The following is a 7,318-nucleotide window of genomic DNA, read 5'->3' as shown; positions in this document are numbered from 1 at the left end:
GAAATTACTGACACTGACACAGAAAATCATCCGGACGCTGACAGTGGTCGTCTCACCTCCTACAAAGACCACAGACTTTAACACAAAATCCAAAATAGTGTGTCATTTGCTCATCTTTCATTTTAGGCAGGGATCAAAGTGGAACATTAAAAATACACAATAAATACAATAGTTTTTGTGGTACTTAAATTTTTAATAAACTTTTTTTCCAAGTAGGTAATTTAAAAGAAAATTCAAGCCTTTTGTTCTTTAGTTTTCCATGCGCTTTTGCTTTGACTGACAATATACCATTTTTATATCTCCATTTCTCTCTAACATCCACTACTATACTGCCATTTTAAAAACTTTGTTAGCTCAATGATGTTCTTTAGGCATATATGCAACCCAGGCTTTTTACATGCAGCATTTTCACACACTAAAACAATGTGACAGAAGCTCCACATGAGAACACATCTTGAGTGCTATTTCCATCTGAGTGAACATTTAATGCACGTGTCTTAATTGCAATATTCAGTCATCCCGGCTTGTGGTTTGCGTCTGTCTGCGGCAGCATCACAGGGTCTTATCAGCAGACACGCCGGACCTCCTTCTCCAGCAGGTCCACTTCTGGGCAGACATGCCACAGTTTAAACTAATTACTTAGGCCGCATAGGGCCTTTACCCATTCTTTTTAAGGGGCAAATTGTGTTCTGTTGCCGATCAATTTGTCCTCTGTGCCAGATTTGTCAACCTCTGGTGCCCGTGAGTGGTTGCTATTATGAAGCACAAAAAAAAAAAAAAAGAAAAAAAAAAAGGTCTGGGCACTGGACGTGAGACCTCTGCTAAGGCTCCCCTTGCTCTCCTCATCATCAATTACGTCTATATCATTTTCTTTCTGTGGCCCGCTTTAGAAAAGAAATTAAAAGGGGCCATTGTTTTTCTTATCCCCCTGGGATGAAAGCATTTACTACGCCGCTGCACTGTGCTCGGCCATCCTGCCGATTAGGGAGTGAATGGAATCACAATCGAGGGATGCACTCGGCATTGTCTCCTATTATGTGGCTGGTGGCCCTGAATATTGTGCAAAAATTAATTTCGTTCCATCTGATGGGATTTTCAACCTTGGAGAGCGCGAAATGTTAATCCTGGCAGGCAGGCGGGTGGACATTGTGGAATGTCTGGCTGTTTTACTGGCGAAATGTGGACAGGACACAAACATAGTTGATTGTGAGCGCGCCCCTTAACCAGCCCATAAAGATGGCAAGCCAGAGGCGCTGGACAGATGAGCAGGAGAGATAGTGCTCTTTAAAGGCTGCAGGGCATGACAGTTTTGGTGTTCAGTGGCTGGCAACAACTAGGTCCATTTGTCCTTTTGATCTTCAACATATATTGCAGGACAGGTTAGGGCATTTTGAAAAAGTAATGAAATAAAAAAAAAAACACGTCAAGGTCTGTATGAACAGGAAAAAAAAAGCAGTTTCCTCGATTGTGGTTTTCATATTTTAAAAACGAGCTTTCTGCCTCACTGAAACTAATTTGACTCGCCTTTTTCAACATTAACATAGTGTCTGAATGCTATGACGAAATTCAAAACAGGCGAAGACGCTTTGATTATACTGCTACAGAAGATGATAGCTTCAGTAATAGAAATCCTTGATTGACAAAACTTTGATTCCCCGTATTCGAAAATATTGAACCATGGACCTCAGGTAATAATTCAGAAGAGATGAGAGGCTGCCTTAATGGGTGGATTTTGTTTTAATACGTGTTGAAGTCTGAGCCGTTTCTTCAAACCGTCCCTCTATTCCGACACCTTCCCCGTCTTTCCTCGGCTGACAGGTGGAGTCGGACTCTGCCGTGCATGCTCCCCTGCACTAATTTATCCGCTTCTTTAGCTGTAATGAAGCAGAACTGGTAAATGTGGGGACAGCATTGTTAACATTGCTGCTTCACTGGGGAAGAGGAGAGGGCTGACAAATAGCGGAGAAAGATGGAAATGAGGCCCGGGTGCTGTCATACCTCCAAAAAAGATGCCTTTACCCAGACTGGATTGCCGTCTCCTAGTTAAGCTGCATGCTGGAATGTGACATTTCCTAAACCAATTAAACATCAAAGTTTCTGTTGCATCAAGATTGGGGCAGTTTGGCAATAACAGCCAGGAAGAAGAATCAAAAACAAACCGCAAAAATGAATATTTGGGACTGGATTATTTATTTATATTCCTCTTTCCAAAAGTGATAAAAAAAAAACCCCACTGTAGATTAAGCTAATTAACTTCCATCTCATCCAGTTTGGAAAGACCAAGGTGTGAATCTACTGCGCGAGTTTGGTGATTTTCAAAGGATGCCTCACTTTATTTTCAGACAACAAAATGTCTCAACAGAAACAGGTGTTGACACCCCGATGAGCAGGTGCAGATGAGGTGTTGTTTTTTTCTTCAGACAGTTGTGGTGGAAGCTGACAATTTTTAGCAAGTCTTTGCTTTTGTTTCTGATTTCCCTGTAATACTTATTTTTTCCTTTGCGCCTTAAAGCCAATGGAAAGTCAAAATAAAGCCTGTCACACCCTGTGGTGGTGGCTGTTCGCGTAATTAACTCGCAGTGAGAATGTCCCAAAGTCAGGTCTCGGTTGTTCTTGGCGCCTTTCTATGAAGTTTACATGGTATTCTTGCCACGGTCCAAAAAAATTCATTTGATGGACACTGATGACTGAAAATATACTGAATACGGTGGCAGTTTTTTTCTTTTACTTTTAATGCAGAGACAGATAATGTTACAAACTCGCATTCACACCAAAATGCAGTAAGGATTGCAAATTTACCTTACTTTGGTGAAACCCTGAAATCTCTGCAAAGAAATTTGAACTGCAACATTCGGTTATTGAAAAATTTGTAAAGTATCTAGACTATCAAGCTTATTGGAACCGTTCATGAGTTCATGTTTGCAGCTCTAGAATTAGTCCAAACAAATAAGAGAGCGTCATTTCAGTCTGTGTGCTCTGAGTGATAATGGTAGGCATTATGATAACACACCGTTAACTTACAAGGCAAGTTTCACTCACCGGTGACGGCATTATCATGCCATCATGCCTCTGGGAACCGGGACTGTTGCGAGATGGGAAGATTCCTTTTCCCAGTTCACATTATTCGCATGACAATACCAAACAAGCAACATGGCCGCCACCTGCAGTGCTGCTTTATTGCTGCTGTCAGAGCCCAGAAAAGAGACAAACAAGCTAATCATCACATACATCAACCAAGAGGAGGATGAAATGGAGCTCAGGAGGTGCCATTTATTTTCAAAAATGCATTTATACACCTTTGTTTTACAGCGTTTCTTTCCATTAACAGATAAAGCAGCTGTTTTTGCCGTCAGAAAATAAGATGAAAATAGCTTCTTTGTGTGCAGAGTGACGTTCAGCAAAAATTGCATTTGTCAGCTTTTGGTAGCTCCCCAAAACCTCTCACTCTCCCAATTCCACCTGTAATCAATCAACAAATTACTTTGGCTTTATTGAGCAGAGAAGTTAACTACTTAGGTGATGTTAAAAGCAAACCTCTGTGAAAACATCAACAAGGCTTTTCAGAAGGTTGATCATTTCTCTTCTCTGGTGATCCGAGTGTGATTTGAAAAAGTAGACTGAGCCTTCAAGAAAACGTTGCCTTCCGATGAGGCTCTGTTTATTGGCTTTGAGGGCTGCAAATATTTGACCACTTCATCCTGTATGCGCAGGTCTGATAGATGCTGCGACTCGCAGTTCAATACCCACTGATTCTGTTGCCCTCGAGTTTTTATTACAGGACAAACTCAACTGAGGTCATGTTGGGAAAAAAAAAGTTCCTTACTGATCTCTATTTTAAATGTCCAGCTCAGTGCTACAAAGTCGACAGTCATCCCACATGATGACATGATTTTTTTTTTGTTTTTCAGAGTTGAACGTGTTCTTCATACTTGGATATCTTTACAGAATTGACATGTCGCAGGAATAAACCCATGGATGAGGAAACGCTGATGTTGCTGAGTTCAGCAAATTGCTCCTCCTACTCTTCTTACTCCTGGACAAAAAACACAACTACACACACACACACACGCAGGCAGGCACACACATACTGTAAATATAATCCAGTGGTGTCTGTGAGGACTTCATGGGACTGGCTGTTTTTGGGACATTTTTAGAAAAAAGAACTATGGGCTGTGAGTTGTGGGGTAAAGACCATGGAAAGGAAAGCAAAAGAGGAAACGAGATAACTGATGAGTCATCATGAAAGAGAGAGAGAGAGAGAGAGAGAGAGAGAGACCATGAGAGGAAAAGCATTCTTGCATAATTAACATCCGAGCATCACCAGGACGAACTCCTCCATCAGCGTGTCCAAAGGATTAACTACGCCACGCTCCTCTTATCTCCCCCATTTCGTTTAAGAAAGAAAATGACCTTGTGCTTGTTTACATGCTGATTAAAGACAGGAGGGAGAGAAGGAGACAGCGAGAAAGTCAAACTGTAATCAGAAGAGTTTGTTAAGTGAAGTATTTTTGGTTGTGCGTTCTCGGCAGACACAGCGAGCCGCTGCCAGGCATTGTGTCACAGCAGCAAGCTCAAACCACCACCACCACTACAAAAACACCTCAACAAAACAATTTAAAAAAAAAAAACCCGGATATAGCAGCTAACGAGCAATGAGTGAGCCGAGATAAAAGAGACGGTGTTTGTGCACGTGTGTTCTTGTTTGTGGAAGTGAGGTGTGATGAAAAGTATGTTTGGTGTGTGGGTGGTTCCATTAGTCAGTCTGCCTGTTTTATTGCACTGGGAATGTCTGCTGTTTCTGGGCTCTTGTGACTAAGTCTATATACTATAATCTCACCCAATGTGTGTGTGTGTGTGTGTGTGTGTGTGTGTGTGTGTGTGTGTGTGTGTGTGTGTGTGTGGTGCCTCTTGTATTCCCCTTCCCGCATCAACCAGTCTGAATTTCAGCCCTTTGAAGTGAAGGCGTTTGTGCACAGTCATCCTGGGGTCTTCTGCGGGGTAGCTTGCAGTTCATCTTCTTTATTTTGGAATTATAGGAATTTTAACATGTTTGTTTTTCCCCTCCTCTGTCTGTCCATCACTATAAAAAGAAGGAACTGTCGACTATCTTAAACTTGGGGCATTACCGTGGATAGAGTTTCTCAACATGAAGGCCACATCTCTCATAATCCCTTCTTTGTGTTTTTTTTTTCCTCCTTGTGTTGTTATCTCTCCTGCCTTACTACAGGGGATAACTTTGTTTTATCTCTTAGCTCTGGAATAGCTGCACCTTGTACCTTTCTGTGCCATAAAAGCCTTTGTGCAGCAAAGCAATACAATTCAGGGTAGCCACGACATCTTGACTGGTGAAGCTCCATGTAGAATGGTCAATCATTTCATGGCAAAGTAGAAAGTAAAGACACACAAACACTGAAATACTGTCACAGAGGATTCAGTTACTGTATTCAACTATTTAACTTTGTTGTACCTCCAGACATCTGACCATCCATCTCTTTTCAATGCCATTTTGTCCGGCTTAAGGTTACAGGGAGCCAAATGTATGGTACAAGACAGAGGACTGTGGGAAGAAAGCAGAAAACACAGGAAAACCATGCAATGGACGAATGGTGTCCAACCTTGACCTCCAATTAGGGAAAGACACCACCATACAGTTAGCTAAAAACATAATTACCTGCAGTGTTTGCTCACTTCATTGTACGGACATATTCGGTACTTGAGTTTTAATCTCAGTTGACACTGGAGATGGACTATTGATTTTCATGCATTCCTTCCCATCAGCATTGCTGACTTCAGTCTTAATAGATCAACAACACCATGGTGTGGCAACAATGCATAAACACTGCAGTTTGATCTAATCTTTGTACAACAGATGCATAAAGAAATCAAAATGAAACACCACACAAAACATCCTCCAGCAGCTTGGTCGATGGACCAAGACGAAAAAAGTGTCGGCTTGCATATATATCTATATATATATGTATATATATATACATATATATATATATATATATATATATATATATATATATATATATATATATATATATATATATATATGTGTGTGTGTGTGTGTGTATATATATATATACATATATGCTGTGTCCACTACTGGCTGCAGGGTAATCATGCATTTCACATAATAACAGCAGATCTTCACCCGGATGCTCTAAATGTGAAAAACCCAATGTATAAACCATTAGTTCACCAGTAGCAGAGGTGAAAGTTAAATTAAAGTACTGTTATTAAAAAATTACTCAAGTAAAAGTACTGTCACTCTTCAAAGTTACTTCAAATTTTTCAAAGAACCTTTTTTTGTGTATTATCAATAGCAGGTATTTCATTACTTTTACTTGAATTTAATGTTATATTTCCAAATTACAATATGTTATACAAATGGACAAGTATACACTTGGTGCAAAAAAAAGGAAAAGGAACAAATTGGATTACATGTTATGAAAAAAAATAGTAAAAAATAAAAAAAAAGGAAGTGAAATGAGTATTTTTATGTCATTTTGAGAAGAAAAAAACCTATTTGATTTTAAAGTGCTGTGTTGCCTCAACTTAACCAAAGAGAAGAAAATTATCTAAACATATTTATTCTCAGAGGACTGCAATCACTCGCTGGTCCTCTTGCGCCCTTTCAGTGCATTGATGTGTCGACCCAACAGAGGTCACTTATGACAATACGTCATTCATGGAGTGAGTGGAAATTGACTTATCTGGTATATTTTGAATAAAGATGTTTTGAACCGGAGCGTACAAGAAAAGGAAAAAAAAAAAAAAAAACTTGACCGTGAAGAAAAGACACATATTGAATGTGCTGTGATGAGTGTCTGATATGGAGAAATATCGCAGCAGACATAAAACACTGGGTAAACTGAGTAGCAGAGCACATTAAAAGCTCCAGCAAACTGTCTGTAGATGTTTGCAAATATCTATTTTTTTCTCTTCAAGTCCATTTAAAAAAATACAGTTTTTGCTTTTTAGGTAAATCAGTATTTTCCCTTTACATTATAATACACACACTAATACTCTACTTCAATGAAGAATGTGTGTATCTTTACCGTCTTTAAGTGATGGTAGAGGGATATTGACCGTTCGGTGCACAAAGCGCCTTTCTTTTCTTTGTTTCTGCCATGTTCCCTTTTCTGTAATGTCACAATAAAACTGCCTTTAAAAAAAAAGTCCTGTACAGAATCAAGCACAGGAACACTGACTTATGCAAACATAAAGAAACTCTTGTGTAAGAAAAAAATAAATATCTACATGAACGGACAGAATATGAATCACACCTTGTTTTTTTTTTTTGTTTTTTTTT

General features: G+C 39.5%; 1 protein-coding gene across 7 annotated transcripts in view; it reads left to right on the top strand.

Moving 5' to 3' along the window:
• The window catches only part of celf6 (CUGBP Elav-like family member 6), a 156,460-nt gene that overhangs the window by 18,970 nt on the left and 130,172 nt on the right, over nucleotides 1-7,318 (top strand). The gene's annotated exons all lie outside the window — the stretch shown is intronic.

This window comes from Salarias fasciatus, chromosome 1 (genome assembly GCF_902148845.1).
Source record: "Salarias fasciatus chromosome 1, fSalaFa1.1, whole genome shotgun sequence".
Classification (NCBI taxonomy): Eukaryota; Metazoa; Chordata; class Actinopteri; order Blenniiformes; family Blenniidae; genus Salarias; species Salarias fasciatus.
This window is presented reverse-complemented; position numbering and strand designations above follow the sequence as displayed.